Source organism: Drosophila virilis, chromosome 2, assembly GCF_030788295.1.
Source record: "Drosophila virilis strain 15010-1051.87 chromosome 2, Dvir_AGI_RSII-ME, whole genome shotgun sequence".
In the NCBI taxonomy this organism is placed as follows: Eukaryota; Metazoa; Arthropoda; class Insecta; order Diptera; family Drosophilidae; genus Drosophila; species Drosophila virilis.
The window spans coordinates 24,005,273-24,023,208 of record NC_091544.1 but is presented as its reverse complement, the minus strand read 5'-3'; positions in this window follow the sequence as shown (position 1 = coordinate 24,023,208).

Here is a 17,936-nt window from a genome sequence, read left to right as displayed (position 1 = left end):
CAAGCTGCATTAAAATGGCGACAGCCCCTTAAACAATTCCTGGGTTCCCATTTCACGTTTTGTCTTTGTGCAGTCGTGTCAATTCTCGTCTTACTGTTTGGTGAAGCCTTTGTCCTGCCTATTTTTGATAATGTATAAAATTCAATTGTAGAATACCAACTATAAATCGAGAATACATATAATCCTTTATTGTTATTTGAATATTTGCAATTGGAGGATTCAAAGAGACTGACATATATTATTACGGGTCCTTTAATGTCGAGTAAACTGACAAATGTTCCAATAAAAATACATTCAAAGATTGTTGTATCAGTCATCTTTTATAATTGTTAGCTTAATATATGTAAATTTTATGGCATTTGATTTACGATGTGTTACAGTAAAAGATTTTAATGTCTATTTATGCTGGACAGTTAACTTCAATTGAGCAATTAGAGATCAAGCTAAAGCACCTGAAAAATTCCGTGTCCGTGTCTATCTGTTCCTATACCTTTTGCAACGTAGTTTTAGTAGCTGTTGCTCTTGTTTACTGTGTGCTTAAACAATATTTTAGTACAATAAATCTAGCTAGTTAACTGCTTTTATTGCCAGCAAAGCGTTTTACGACAAGCAAACAGACGTACAGGGTGCGCCAGAGAAGCATGGACAGGGGCAGAGACAGGGGCAGGGGTTGACAATCAGCCTGAGCCGCAACTCTTTGAGTGAGTCGCATGCAACAAGTAATTGTATGTAGATTGTATTATATATTATAATAAAAAGTAAAATAGAAATAAACACCCCTTATATTAAAACAACACTTTAGCGCTTTATGGCGCAGTAAGCCGAGCCAATGGAAATGCAAATAAAACTGAATTGTAAATGCTTCTAAGAACGAAATTTAGTCGCCTTCAGTTATTCGCTACCATCAAAGGAAATTTCATACATATCAATCAAATCTCTTTGCTAGTGCCATATTGGATTCGGCTCTAGCTGCCATCATCCGAGTCATTCGTCTTTCAAAATGATTTCCAACGACCTTCGGCCATATAAAATAATTCATTATAGTCCACACGTCGTAGTTTGGGGTGCGGAAGCTAGCAGAGGCAAGCACCACAGTCGCAACCATACAAATTGGCACACTTATTGTCAAATCGAGCTTTAAGTTAAATATGCTCTGTTATGCTCCGTTTTGGGCTGTCGGCTTAAAGGAGAACTCAAAGTCCATGCACAGACTGACACTGACTGACTTGTCCCCCTTTGCCGCTTGGGCAAATGGAGCTCGATTAATATGCTGAATCTGTTGAACATGAAACACAAGCGAGTTGACGTACCGTCGTTTAATGGCTAATCTTGAAGCATCTATTGGCATACAAATTGCCATTAAGAGGTTTCCGAACAGAGCATGAGATTCCCACGCTTCCCGTGGGCATTTATAAAGTTGTGGTGCTTGCTTGGAATTATACTCTAACTAAATTAATAATAATAAATAATACAAATTATAAAAATGTTACAAAAACTTTGGGTCAATCTTCATCTTAACCTGATACAATCCTACATTATTAAGTTTGAAGTGAAATAATTATCATTGGAATAAGTGTGGAAAAGTGTGTTAGCTCTTTAATTTACAATATCTGCTTTGTTAGTTTTTAGTTTTGTTTATGGCCAGTGGCCGAAGGTGTTAATTAGCCTCATTCAGTTTAACAAGATGTTAATTTCACGTTTATGGGCATTAAATTGGACACCAGCTACACTTCGAAAACCCATCTGCTGAATGGTTATGTTGTGCTGTCATAAGGAGACAGACCTTAGGTCGTCGCATCTTATTTTCATTACATCTCCAAATTACTCGTGTAAATGTGTGATAAATTATGGCAACACGAGATGCAAAGTATGCCAGGCGAAAGAAATGCCATTCGGATTTTATGGCAAATTAATTGTCGTATACCCGAATCCAAATATGAACAGCGAGCTTATCGGCGGACTAGAATATTGTGGGCTAATATTCAAAGCTGTAGATAAAGACCAAATATTGTATGTCAAATTAACGAAACAATTTCAGCTGTATTTGAGCTTTAAAATTGTTAAAGTTTGCCCAACAAAATGCTCTAGACTTTATTCAAAAATCCTCACTAAGCTGAAAATACGAAGCCGGAGCCGGGGAACACATAAAACTCATTTTGCCAAAATAAGTGAAATCATCAATTTTGTGTTTGTGCGTGTGTTTTTCTTTTCTTCTTCTAGTGTATTCTATGGGTCTGGTTCTCTGAACATCAACTTTCTCGGCATTTTCTTATCTTGCACAGCGGGGGATGGAAACTTTGTTGCTTTTACTTTGTTTTGTGAGCTCGTAAGGGAACCCTGGGGGACTCTCGCTTCCTTTCAAAGAGGCCAGCACAAAGCGACTAGCTCATTTACATAAGCATAATTTACACATAGAGTAGTTACATAGCCAAATAGCTTTCAATGATATACACCCACGCATACATATACACATTTAGCGAGGCCAACTTCTATTGCTCGTTTTAGACACACGCACACACAGCCACCCACACACATCAACATGGCTGCCCCGTTCCGTCGGCAGCAGCAGCAGCAGCAGAAGCAACAACAGCAGCCAAAGTCAGCAAAATATTTATTCAAATAGCATGTGCCTCCCTTTTTGCGTTTTTCAGCTCCGTGGACGTCTCCCTAAAGGTTAATTTCAGCTGTGCTGTATCGACGTGGAGGCCACTGGCAACCCCCGCATGCCCAACCCCTGCCCTGCCCTGCTTTGCCCTGCTCTTGTGATGACGCCAACAACGACGAAGACGCTGAATACTAGAACTGAACAACCCCGACAAGCGACGGGTAACCGCGATAAGCAAAGTCAAAAGCATTCAAAGATTTCAGAAAATGGAAAATGAAGGGGCGTGGGGGGATAAAAATGGCATGGCCGCTCAAGTTCAGCTGAACAAACGATGGCCAACAGCAACCCCCAGAAAACCTATCGAGCTGTCGAACAGCCGACGGCATTCAGCCGAGCTGGAAAACACTTTTGCTGACGCTGTCGCTCGAGCATACATACACAGATACATACACAGATACATACATACCCAGCGTAGCTTAGTATACAACCCCAATGGGACAGTGGGTGGAGAGGGCCAGGACACAGAACGAGCTGTTCGCCTGTTTTGTTCGGTTTGCTAAACGCGCGTGCTGGTTGCCATAATATCGATCCCTCTTGGGTCGTTGCCTTCACTCAATGAGTTCTCAATTTACTGTGGCCTTCCTCGCCCCCTGGCCACACCCGTTTCCCCGTATACCCGTTGCCCCGTGGTTCGTGTACAGATTTCGTATCTATAGATACACGCAAAGTTGGCGCTCGCACACTCGTTACAGTAATCGAGATTCACACACACAACGGTATGTGCACATATATGCTTAAATGTAAATACATACGTATAATGTGCAATACCCAGAAAGGTTATATATGGTTATAAACAAATAAAATATATGTATCCATTGTGTTGTTGCTTAAAACGCAGACAGAACCGCATTCCTGAATAGCATGAATACGCGAGTGCATAAGAAAGAGATTTCAACTTCGAGTTCGAAATTCTTTTGGATGCGTTACCATTGGCAGTCTTTAAAAGTCAGAGCGTCGTTTTCGTTGACATTATTAATTGAATTATAAATTTTCCATTTTAATATTGTGTCTGTCCACGTTTGTTGCTTTCTGTGTATGTTGTCTCGATGTTTCCCCCTCCCAGACTTCTGCAAGGCGCTACGTGATATGCCGTCGAGTTCCTAGAATTTTGGCTGAGTAAGATGACGAGGAGCCCAAGCTAATTTTCATTTGGGCACATGTGAAGTTGCAGAGGCGAACCACTGAACGAACAATGGAAGGAATTGAAAATTCTAAGGGCAATTTTTATAATTTCGGAATATGTAAACTGTTCACGTTGGAATATGCAGTACATAATCTAGATTCTCGTATACTATATACAAATAATAATATTTCACTTTACATTATCTTCCCTGTTCCCTTCAAAATAAGACTTTAAACAAAATTCATTTTGCATGGTAGACCCTTGCGCTTTGGCATAAACACATTTAATTTTGCATTTCATATTTGTGCTCTAAGCATTGTATATAGATCGGACTATAAACACCGAACGTACGGCAAATAAAGGCAATGCCACAGCGTTAGTGTGTGCCCGTGTGTGGGTTTTTCTGGCAACTGCAAACTCGATGAAGGGTTCAGGGTATCTCCTAGTCGGGCGATATTTTACCAAAAATATTAAATAATTCTACTCAAAATATATGTTGAATACTTTTCAGATAAACTTAAGAGTCCCTTTTTGATCACGTTTACTTGTCTCTCAACCACTGTCGCTGCTGCTGCCGCTGCTGCCTCAGCTGGAGTGGGGAACACACAGAACCCGAAATCACACCCAAGCAAGCAGCCGTTCGATTAGCCAGCTGAGCGACGAGGCGGGTTCGAGATAACAAGTCGAACCGGTCCGATGGAGACATGCGAGTAGAAAGCCACAATCTGAATTTTAATAATGGCTGCACAAAAGGCAGCACGAAACGCGTTGACGTGCACATATTTTACGAGTTTTATACACAGGCAAGGGATTCTTGTTGTATCTGGCGGATGCACATGTAAAAAGCAGACAGGGTCAACATGTGACCAGAGAACAGACGGGCAGAGGGACACGCAGATAAACATTCCACTTGCTGCTGCCAGCAGAGAAAGGCAGAGGAGAAACGAATGAAGTCATCAAAAATGGCCACGAATCTCACCCTGCACCGGGTAGTGAAAGCGACTCTCTCTCTCACCTGCGCCGTTTGCGTCGAGGCTTCATAATTATAGCATACGCAGGTCCTGCCCTTGTGTTGATCTGCTGATCGTCAACTGCGATGGCTGCCTGATGGCAGCAGGAGCTGCCACACGGACTGCTGCCCCCGATTCAACCAACCGATAAAGAACTAGCGGGTTGTTGGCTGCCTGTTTTTGTGTCCGTTTTATGGCTTCATAAGTGGAACTTGGCTGCTTTTCATGTTTCTCGCTGTCGCGCATGATTTTCCCTTTGTTCTGGCGAAAGTCGTAAACGTATTTCGGCCAGCTAGAAGTCCGCGAGCAGGTTGCTCAGCCAGTCGTAACAGTTTTCAATTCTTCGTAGTTAACTTAAAAAACTCGACAAAACAATGGCAACACAGCTGTAAATGTCAAGATTTTGAAATGCATCGCTTTATCGGAAGGAGCGGCTGCTGCCGAAACTGACTGTGGCGGTGATGGTGCACCTGACTGATTAGTGGCTCGGTCGAATCGGCCGCCCTTTGAACATAGAGCCTGATTGGCAATTAGCCCAGTTGTCCGATTTCTCACGGCCATAAAAATTCACTTTATTTTTGAAATGAATTTATGATTGGCTGCCACCCAAGCGGCATATCAAGCAGCACCCCAAGACAAATCCACTCATCGGCGACTTTTTCAGCGAGTTTGTGATTTTTGGCAATTGATTTAATGTGTCATTCATAGATTTTTATTGCGTCATTTTATTGCCGTGCTTAACTTCCGATTTACCACAATTGGCCCGCTTGGACACTGCCCCAGCCACGCCCAACCAGTGTCATTCTCACTCGCGTCCTCGTCCTGTGTGGCATCTTAACAGGGAAATCATGTACTCGCCGTACTTTACTTTATTTATTGCCATTTTTAATACCGCCCGATTCGCTTGCTGGACATTTTAACGCCCTGCACACTGACTGCTATAGCTATTGCGGGGACAGACCAGGCGAAATGCCACAGAGTGAGTCGGGAACGGGGCCATGGAGCTTGGCCACTTTATGTTACAATAATGTTCCCTTGGCACTGCTGCCTGCAATCGAATTGTTTTGGCCATAAAATCAAAAGGTAATACGAGCAGCTGGGCTAGGCCCGAGCTTAAGTCATGCCTCAAGACTCAAGTGGAGCTTGGCGCTACTATTTCATAACACACTTATTCTATATAATCCATCTTGTGACCAATTAATTTATCTAAAAGTCATACCAATATCTGCTCCTATTTATCGAACTAATGGGCTTTACAAGCCTTAGAAAGACTTACCGAATCGAAGTTAAGAATCTAGTCTTCGTATTTGTATATTTGAAAACTGAAAGAAAGAAAAGAAAATATAAATAGGTAAATCAGTTGCAATAGCCCGACTATATTATATATGACTCAAAGAAAGAGTTTGATTGATATTGCAGGCCAAAATAACCCAACTTACATAATTAATGACTAATAAATACTTCAAATACCAACCTTGCCAATTTCATGTTATCGACTTTATTTATTTTCAAATATCTTTGTAAACTGTTTTTTGAAACTTAATTCTAATTGGGGATTCCAGTAAAGATGAAGAATTTAAAATTTATATTGAGTGGAATTTGGGTGGAAAAGTCTAAATTATCTTGTCCGGGCACGGTGGCTATTCCCGCTAGTAAATAGAGCTCTACCCATATTTTTGTTATTAGTTATTTGATATAAATAATCGCAAGTTTCAAAACGAAACAATAATAACCTTATGTGATAGAGTAAGCTAGTATTCTTATTTTGTACATTCCAACGGCCTAACTAAACGAACTAAAGGTCTTCGTTCAAATTAATTTCCAAGGATCTTTAAGAAAATTCACTTGAGTCCTCGGTTGAAAATGAAAATCAAATGGTGGAAGTTTTGATAAGAACTTAATGAATTATGTTTCATGGATTTTAAGCAAACTTAAATATATTTTTGCTCAGATCGGTTTGAAACTCATTTCGAATATCTTTTAATATATGTTTGCGAAGCATTTCGCAAAATTCATCCACTTTTGACACAAATTTCAGGGCAAAAGTCGAATGTCAATCGAAAGTTCATTTCGTGACGTGAAGTTTGCAATAGTGGATAGATTTAAATTTTCCACGAGCTTCGACCGGGTAGAGCAAGGAAATATCAGCTGGTAGTAGTATATATATTAAGTTGACATAACCACAAAAGCTGTTGCATAATTGAATTATAAATAATAGCACCTATATATATATAAATTTATTAATTTAACATGACCACAAATGCTGTTTCATAATTAATTGTCATTTAGAATACAACTTAAATGAATTAGTTGCATTGAACTCACCGACTCGAGGCGTTGATAAGGTTGCTCAATAATTTATACAAATCAATACAAATTATGGGCGGCCAACGTAATGTTTATTTAGATTGGAGCCCTCGTAAAACTAAAAATAAAACACACAATAACGAATTTAAGCGTCGTAAATTTGGTGCAGTTATTTAATTATTGTTGTAGTATTATTGTGTTATTGTATCGATTCATTAAGTTTTAAACATCATAATACATGAAGCACTGATTTTTATTGCCATTAGCCGCAGCGACCCGACCAGCGATAATACCTCTGACTATCGATATCAAGTTGTACGACATCATTTATGAGTGGCTGGGCACTCGCGCGCAGTCAAATCACGCACCAAGGTCCCATCGATGGATGCTCAAAATTGGCCAAAACGGGAAATGGGAGCTTAAGGAACGCGCGATTGTGGGACGGCTATGAGGGGGATAGGGTTGGTTGGATTCGTAATCTAAATAGGGATTAACACAGACACTCACGCACACAGGCCCCAAGGCAAGGGCCAAAACGAGACGATGCACAGAAATTGAAATCCGCGACGCGCATGCGAGATAACGACTCCGAAATTGTTAGAGAGCAACTAACACTAAAAAAATTAAATTCAATATTTTTTGTTTAGACAAAAACTGAACTGAAACGAAACCCGAAAACTGGCGAACCGAATGCGAACGCGAATGCCGCGAGAGCGAGTCTCGAGCCAGCCAAGAGACAAACGCCGTGCCCAAGTCAGCTCTCACGTCAAGTTAATGCAAAGATCTCACCGGGGGAACACACAGAGAAACACACAAAACATTTTTACATAGTGTTATTTTGGTTTTTATTGCCCTACCGATGGACGCAGAGGGTAAGGGGGCATGGCCTGGGGCTGCGGCTGCGGCTAGGGCTGGGACTGGGGCTGGGGCATCCAGAGAGCGGCTGGCGAAGCAGCGAACAAGTGAACATTTAAAAAGCAGCGCGCGATCTTGCGATCTTGGAAGCGAGCAGCACTAGACATGGGGGCGGAGTGGAAATGAAAGCGAAATTCGGTTCAGCCTCATATTAAAGCTCGCCGACAAAGTTCACAATATATATATTTTTTCTTCATTTTATTTTATTTTAATTATAACATTTGTGCCCTGTGTGTTGCCTGTGCACGTGTATAGGTGCGTGTTAACTTTGTGTGCGCTTATTCAAAAATAAACATGAACATATAGCACACTCATATATATATAAGCTATATATATATACATATGTTATATATACAAATATGCTTGGTGTACACGGCTCCGTCGGAAGAAGATCCAATCCAAAAGTCCCAACTACTTCTCATGCCTCAACGAACTTTACGGATAGTTGGCCACGCTCCAGACCCTTGTCCCTGTCGCCATTTCATAAAGTGTCGCAAGAGGAGTTGTATAGAAATACAAATAAAAATGGAAGAGAACGTTGCTCAAAATTGCCGCCATTCTAGGTCAGATATAATCATGTTAAAATGCCTTGTTGAACCTATTCGACAAAGGAATACCCTGCATTAACTATTATAATTCCTGCTCATATAATGCATAATTTAAACAAAACTTTATTTAACAATACAGTAACTATATTCTTGTCTATATACAAAACTTTTCCTCCTGACTGACTGCCCATCTAAGCTCTAGAAGCCTCATATTTTTACGGTATTAACCTTATGTGTAAATGACGGAAAAGCTTTGTATGAAAGTTTTCTATTTTCCATCCGATCGTCCTCAAACTTGTTTTCAAAGATACTAGTGAACATTTATTGGAGACGTGCTTTAGAGTTTTTCCTTCGACTTAAAGCTGCTCAACGAAGTACATAAATTACTAAAAACGTCAATTCCCATGAATTGAACATGAACAAAAGAGTTTGTCCAGACTAATTGGTGATCAACGCACAGCCCAAAAGGGAATGAAGACTCCTTGTGGGTCGAAAGCGAGCGCTGAAAAGGGTTTTAAAAAAGTTGACGAGCCCAACGGAGCCAATTAAATCCTATCTGCTTTTCTGAGGTGTTTGAGCGTCAGGTAGCAGATAATCGGCTCAACATATAATAAATAAAAACAGATTTATTTCTTTTTCTAGCACTAACATTTTTAACCTAATTAAGTTTCTATATAAACAAAAAAAATGTAATAATTCGAAAATCCTTGTATTTCATTAATACTTCTTATAATCATAAATTGCCAGAGATATGTGTATTAGCATAAGGCAATATTTTCTTCACGTGAGTTTCGATGTGCTTATGTCAAAAATAAACATTATTTTATTTCATTTAATTTAATTTTAATATACAGACATGCCGTTTTTTCCTGCTTTAATGTTGACAGATAGAATTAGATGTATGTCCTAAAATTACAAGTTTTTGAGATTTATGGGTAAATCAGTCTGCCTAATCTAGCAAGAGTCTGAGACCGAATTAAACAGATTTTTGTAAGAAAAGCAACATAAATCTCAGCAGAAGCCATTATAACAAAAGTAATTGTTGTTGTTGTTGTTGTTGTTGTTGTTGTTGTTGTTGTTACTGCTGCCGCTGTCGTTGGCATCCCTATGTGTTTGCAAACCCGTTTGGGCTGACAACGCTGTGGTTGCCAATCAAACCTGTTCAGCATCAAGTGCAAAAAAAGCAGCTCTAAAATTGCAACTTAAACGAAAATCAAGTTAAGCTTTAATTAAAAACCTGGAAAACACAATTAAAACCCAGCCAGCAGCAGTAGCAGCAACAAAAACAACACATGCAATTAACAGCGGCTGAGGCGAGAGAAAAAATAAAGTTTAGAAAAATCTTGCCAAAGTGTTGTGAGTAATTGGCCAACGGGGCTAAGCGGCAAGCCAACAAGAGGGCAGCGAGGCATCGGGGAACGGACCAAGCCGCTGGCGGGGTATCGGAGTCGGGGCTGACTGTTTGCTAATGCTGTTGCCGTGGCTAGCGACGACTGCTGGCCATGAACGAACATACACACATGCACATGCATAAGTACATACACACACATAATTGTACATACATACATACGGTGATCAGCGGCGCGCACATCAACTGCCCCGCCCCGATCCTCGGAGCGTGGCCTTGAGGCGGGCCGATTGCGGCTGCTTTGTTACCTGACGCAAGCAAACAAGTTGAGCGGGCTGCCGCCGCGAACAACCCTCCCACTTGCCTCCCAAGGGGGGTCGAAGGCAGCGTGGCAAGTAATAAGCGTGTTTCATAAATTGAAAGCTGCCGCCGCGGCAAAAGTTATGAAAACGGAGGAAAGCAAAAAAAAAAACCCATTTAGATTGCAATCTGGCGGCCAAACCGGCGAAACGAGCGGTGACCGTCCACTGGACGCCGCACTGGCCGTCACTGGCGAGTGGGAAAAGCGCTTGATTCGAAAATGGCCGTCAGCAGCAGCAGTACAGGTCGCCAGTCACTGCAAGTGGATGGAAGGCTGCGGGTAGTAGGAAGTGAAGCCGGTGGGCAAATGTACAAACACGAAACGAAACGAAACGAAACGAACGCGGCCATAAAACGCTTCAAATTTGCGGCTTTCAGCAACAAACAAAGCAAGAGCAAAGAAGCAGCACAACAACAACAACAACAACAAAAATCAAGTAATTATTTTTATTAAAGAAACAGCAACAAATACAACAAAACTGAAACACACACACACACATATATATACACATACAAGCAAGCGATCTTTGTACCTTGGCAGGCCAGAAAAACTGACTGGTGCAGGTTTAATTGGAGCTGGTCAAATTCGGAGAAAGGAGATGGAGGCCGGAACCCAAATAAGTGAGATAAACCAGTTCTTCTGAGCTATGCTACTTGCCCCATGGTTGCCCGAATACAAACTTCACCAACTCAAGAATATTAACAGCATTTGACAATCTTAAATATTTCAGTATTAGAAAGAAACGTCCACGCGATGGTTGTTTTAATACATCAAATAAAAAGTTGTTATTGTTTTTTTTTAACAGTTGGATGAATATGATTTCTTGCTAGGCAGGCTCAATTTGAAGACGTAATGCTGTGTTAGATCAAAATTATGATCGATATTTTAGAATTCAAAGTCTTTCAAATGCAGACCTATTCAGTTACAAGGAATAGTATCCCAAAAAAAAGCAATTATTTAAGTCCCATCCCTTTGCTACAGTTAGAATGTAAAATGAAAATGTAATTCATATGTTTCAGTACTCTATTCGATTATCAACCCTTAGTATGAGCACAACCAATCGAATATGTAGTCCTATAGCATTAGGCCATGCCATTAAGCCTCTGGATAAGTGTAAAGTCAAGTTAGTTGCAATGACAAAATCAATAGCAATCAGACAAATTCAGTTATCAACAGAAATGGCGGTGCCGCAAAAGAGCTGTCAAATTTTATGGCTGACTGGATTACAAAATGGTTAAACAAACATCGGGACTGCAGTCAGCGCAAGAAGAAACTTGTGCAAATATTTGAAGTATGCAACTGTAGCAACAAAACCAACAAAGGCATCCCGCCACTGACGGCCAAAGAGCTGCAGCTGAAAAGGAAGTTGAAATGAAAAGAGAGCAAAATAGTAATTTTCCATCCTCCATAAATAATGTTAAGCGCCACGGCTGAGGGAAAAACATGCACGGTCCATTAACTTTCTGCGCAGTGCGGAGTCGGGGGCACGGAACACGCTGCTTGCCACGCAGCAAGCAGCAAGCAGCGACGTCAACATCAATGCGGCCTCGACATCAGACCCACATGTGGGTCCCGCGAGTGCGTGTGCATTTGTATATGCAAGTGTATTTGTGTGTGCATGTGTGTGCGTGTGTGACAGACATTTCAAAAGCTACGCGAAATTTGTACCCCAGAAAAAAACAAAACCCCAGAGATACAAAACATAGTTAAAAACTTGACTTTTTAAATGCGATTTGCAGCTCACTTTACCAGCCTCGACTTGTGTGTTTGTGTGTGTGTGTGTGTGTGTGTGCCCGCAAAGGTTCACCTGAGGTCCGGCACTTAAGTAAAGTTGAATGTGGCAAATGTTTCTGCTCTGTCGGAGGCCGCCGAGTAATTGTCTTAATTTTTAATATTATTTTAATTATTTCTTTTCGCTTGCACGCTCAGATGTCATGCTGAGCTTTGCATTTAATTCCTAAGAGCTTATAAATTTAACTGTGCGGCGATTAAGTCGGCGGGGAAATGCATTCAGCTACTAATGCGCAACGTCGTTAAGCCGCACCTCTGTCTCTGCTGTGACTCAGTTGGAGGCTGATTGAAATAGCTCAAAAGGTTAAAACGTTTGGGCTGCCTTGTTTGCCGTAATTGCGGATAAGGGGCTGGCTTAAGCTTTGTAAAAAAACACATGCTTATTATTTGCATTTAACGTTGTGCATTTTTACATACAAATAACGCGTGTGTCAAATTTTTTAATTTTTAATCATAGTTCAATATAATTAAAATATAAAAATGTACTTCTTTAAAATCTGGAACTTCACTTAAAACTAAAAACAGTTGTATTCTCAATACAAATTTAACAAGAAAATAAAAAGGGTATTATAATTTGTGCAAATGGCAACGGGCAGAAGAAGACGTTTCCGACTTCATAAAGACAACGCAAATATTCGATCTGGCATTGGCCGTCCGTCTGTCTCGCTTTATGTATAAAAGCGTCTATCAGCTAGAGAGTCAAATTTCTCTCAGTTTTCTTTCAGGAAAATCTCATAAAGATCTGTCAAAAAACACTCAAGCCGAACGCGTTTCCCATAAGAACAGTTGCGCTTTAAATTCTTTCTATTAATTAAGAAAATTATTTGCAGCACGATTAAACAATTATTGAAAATACTAAAAACTATTCAAATCAAAGTATATCATATTAACCTACATATGTAAAAATAACCTTTTTAAATGATGCATCCGTTGGAAGTACATAAAGAGATATATACATGCATACATATGTGTATATTGTATGTTCATAGGCAATAGGTGCAGCAGCTGCAACAAACACAAAAACAAAACGAAAAAAAACTAAAAACAAAAAATGTTATTCAATGGCTGCGTCTCTGCCGCCGTCGCAATGACAAACTCAACACAACCAGCAAAACTCACCATAGCCAACAAACACGCAGGCATGCTGTTGCTGTTGCTGCTCTGCTCTGTCTGCTCTGCTCTGCTCTGCTGTTACTGAGGAACATTGGTAAGAGCGAGGCGACGATCGGTTGATCGCAGCCCTGTTACGCATTGACTAGAGCGAGATGCAAGACCAATGGCTGACACAGCAGGGACTGCCCACTTCAATTGGGAGTAGAAGAATACAAAGCGGTAGAAAAGGCAATGAGAGGCTGTACAGAGAGGAGATCAAAAATCATGGAAATACTTATAACATGCTTAAAAAATGCAAGCGCACTTTGTGGAATTATTGAAAATGATAATAAAATTAAGCGTTTTTTAATTGTTTGGCATGCTTTTGTTGTTGCCGGCGATGAATTACTAATAAAATGTCAAAGCAACTCAAACGACGCTTAAAACGTACAACAAATCACATCCACTTTTGTTGCTTTTGTTTGCGCATATTAAGTGCCATGCACCAATCCCCGCGCCACCACAATCCCATCCGTGTGCCTAGTGAAATTATTGCTAATATAAAAATATTTTGTAGGCTCATAAAAGCGACCACGCCGGCACAGACACTAGAAGTGGGGGCTAAAGAGTGGGGCACAGGAACGCTGCATATCAGACTTGGGTATTGATGTGGGTGTGGATCCTGCTGTGTATGTGGTTATGGTCTGTGGTATCCAGTGAGTGGGCGGTGGTGTCTATTGATGCTCGTCGCCTGCAATCGCCAAACGCAAATCGTACAATATTTTAAGGCCTAATTTTTTGACGAGTTTTTAAACGATTGTAAAACTCTTTTCTCGCTCGCCCGTTTTTACGAGTGCGAGGCCATTCAAGTGTTTGAGCGAGTGAATTATGGGCCAGGCCCAAGATAGCAACGCCCGCCGTCGTTCTCGTTGTTTGTTGCTGGCATTGTAGCTGTTGTTGCGGTTTATGTGCTGCCACAGTGGACCAGGTTGGTGTGACAAAGCCGAGTAAAGTGAGTGGCGTTTATTACGTGAATTATGACACCGTCATCACCATCACCCGACTGCTAACAAGAGTATCACTATTAATAATAGTTAATTAATTTGAAGACAATAAAAGTCGTAGCAGTATTGCACAGAAATGAGGAGTTCCCTTCAGTCCATGAACCAAAGTAGTGCCCTCGTAAATAATCCAAATCGCAATTAATTATACAATTTTTTAATTGCCAGCAATTCTAGGCGAGCCTTCACATTTGGCACATCAACCGCAATCAATCACTTAATGTAGCGTGTGACTAATTGGCCAAACAAAATATTGTGTATTTATCTTTAGATCATCTTAATAGTGATCTTAAATGCTTATATCTTTTATATTCATTCAATTTTATTAGCATAACAAAAATTTATGACGATTTCAGATGAGTGTTATTTCTCGGTTTATTTCTTATATTTTCAGTTGGGCCAATTCAGTAAACTATTTAAAATCAATACGCATTTATGACTGATCCTGAAGTCACTTATAAATACACTTGTTCGTTGCTTTCGTTCAATATCCATTCCCGCATAAATATTGTAAAACAATTATCACCTGTTGCAAATTATTCCGATTTTATGGCCAGCGCGTAATATAGGTGGCTGTGCTACCTCGACTAACACGCGCCGCCCCATTCCCAGTCTCATAGCGCTCATAAATGCTGCAGAGACATCATAAAAATGTTTGAAGCACCGCCGACACCAGCCCTACAACATCATGAACATTAACAACAGAAGCAACACCAACAGCAACAAAAACAGCATCCATAAATCCCGATTATGGTTTTTGGATTTATTGCAAGCAACGGCAGACACGCAGCCTAAGGCGAACTGCCCAAAAACACGATCCTTGTGTTAATGCAGCTTTTGCATTTCGAATCTGTAGTTTGAGGAAAAGAGAACTCTCAACTTCTCAAGAGTCTCTTTATGAAACATAAGTGATACCAATATTTGTTGTATTCAGTCAATGTTTCCTTACATCGACATTACCAACACGACCAATCAACAGATACAAGGGGAGCACTCTTACACCTAGAATATTTTTAACGTTAGAACGATTTAACTAGGTTATTGGCAGGATCTATCTATATGCTCAAAGTTATAGCTACGTTATTAAACACACACATTCCAAATATGAATAATCGACTTAAGCTATTGATATATGTATAATTAAAAGCCTACATATTTAAACTACATTTGTATAATTACACTAAAAACACTCAACAATAAGTGAACAAATATGTGACACTGGGAAAAGTTAAATTAAGTTACTGATGAAATTTAAAATATATTCCAGAAGTATTTTAATCGGTTCTGCGGCAGTAAAAAGAGCTTCTCAAATTGGATGCCCTCCAAAGTCACGGTATCAAAAAACGGGCAAATATATTAAAATCCAAAAAAACATTTGTACATTGTTTATGGAAAGAATTCTGCGCAAACAAACAGCTCCAAGTCAATTGCGATTGCCAAAGGAATTTCATTGTATACGTGTTGAATCGGAGAATAACTTTGCAGCTTTGCAGTTTGTTCACCTCCAGTATCGAGGAAGATATTTTAAAAATAATTTTAAGGATACATATAAACTATCTATGTGTATTTGTGCATTTGTACTTGCACTCAGCATACAAGTCTTTGGGCATGTGGGGAATGTGGTTCCGCCTCTGGAAAATTGCGTTTCATCTGACAAACGAAATGCTCATTTGGGTGTTTCTATGATTATACGGCCTAATCAGATGCTTGGCATTACCGGCGATGATGACAACTCCGAGCTGACCAAATAAAATGTGACACTTTTATGGGGCACTTGGAATGAATTCCGTGAATTTTCGACAATCCCCCAACATTTCTGGTCCGTTGAAGACGAGGATGCACAGGCGAAGACAACAGCGACAGCGGTTGATGCGCATTTGCATACGTTAAATTTACATATGCATCTAACAGACGCGGCCCCATGCCCCATGCACCATGCCCCATGCCCCATGCTCATGTCCATACCAGCATCCATTAGCCGCTCACCCAAAAAGATGCTGAACGGGGAATGAGGAGATACGAACATCATTGGTTGCCTGGTTTGTATTGTACAAAAGCATTTTACGAGTTTGGTGCTGCCAGGCACAAAGCGAGGGTAAATCTGTATTTGTGTTTGTGTTTGTATCTTTATCTGTAACTGCATCTGTGACTGGCAGATGCCCAGGTCTATGCGCCAAGGCTTAAACAAGAGCATAAGCTGCACGCGCATCAAATCAAAATATGTACATCTAAACACATACATATAACAAAAATGTCACAGTACTCAAGTCGAACCTGCTGCTTTCTGTTGCCCAGCCTCAGCCAAGCCTTGCTCCCGATTCCTTTGAGTTTTCAGTCACAGCTCCTGTCGAGCTCTATTTGCGTCCAGTTAACGCGACGGGCCATAAAAGGCAATCGGCCGTAGAGCTAAATGCCGGCGTACAGACACTGTAACAGCTCCCGGGGCTAGAGGCGAGATTCAAATTTTCTGTTTAGCATTCTTTGCGCCCCGCTAGTCGTCTTGCCCTCGTCCTAGTTGCCTTACACAATTCGTTTTATGATTTTATTGCATTTACGCATATTGCGATGCCGATGCGATGTCGATGCCCAACTGATTTATGGATGCGACGGTTAGACGAACCCTTTCGCCAGCCGCCTTTCGTATTTCCACTTTTGCTTATGCACAAATATGGAACTCGGGCTATTCAAAACTTAAACAAAGGGCGAAGAGACCGTGAACAATGAAATTAGAGCAGCGTATTGAGGGAGGTACGTCGATTCCAGAGATTGGGAATACAGGATGAAGGGCTGCCGAACTGTCGGGACGTAAAGCGGCCGTGCCACCGGGGTGCGTCTGCAACGTTTATATGCACAAAAGGATTGTTTGTGTTTAAGGCTCGCTTATGTAACTTATTGCCGATATATCCGTTTACCCTCTGCTAGAAATCATTTGCAGCCCAAAAGTTAACAACTTTCTGTAGCCTTCGCTCTGTAAGCATGACAGGGCAAATGGCACAGACAAAGACATTAAAAAAGAGGGAGGGAGAGAGAGGTAAATACAAATAAACAGAGCATTCGCAGCTTTAAAGCTAAAACAAATGCTAACTGATGTAATCAAAGAAAAGAGACTACTTTTCCAACTTATCAAGAAATATAAATTTTCTATATATCCCGTAGATTATAATGAATGGATTATAGATTTGGTGTTCTGTCGTGTCATTTATACAGATCCAAAATATGTCTTTTTGTTTAACAGCAAAGCACAGCTTAACTTAAGAACGGAGCCTCGCAATGTGAGACTGCTTTCATCGGCATGCAGGGCATCAAACGAAGACCACTCTGAGGCACGACAATCTTCAAAATGCACACAAACACATAGGGGAGACCGAACTGAGAAGAGATAAACAAACAACAAAAGCACCTAAAAGCATAAAAATTGATAGAAAAGAAAAAAGGAACTCAACATTAATACCTATAAATCCATCGAAGTAATGGATCGGATAAGAGGCGCTCTATCAAAATGCACACAAGTTTCAGCGGCTATGCCGATCCCCCCGAGTGGGTTGATATGCTCAAAAGGGTACCCGTGACCGAGCTTGTCAACTTGGAACAGGGCAATCAAGCCGCAACGAATCACCCGGATGCTAAAAGTGCCCTGTAACTGCCCCAAGATGGGCACGAATAGCATTGACTATCGCAAAGTATAGGCAAAGGCGTCGGCAATGGCATCCCTGGC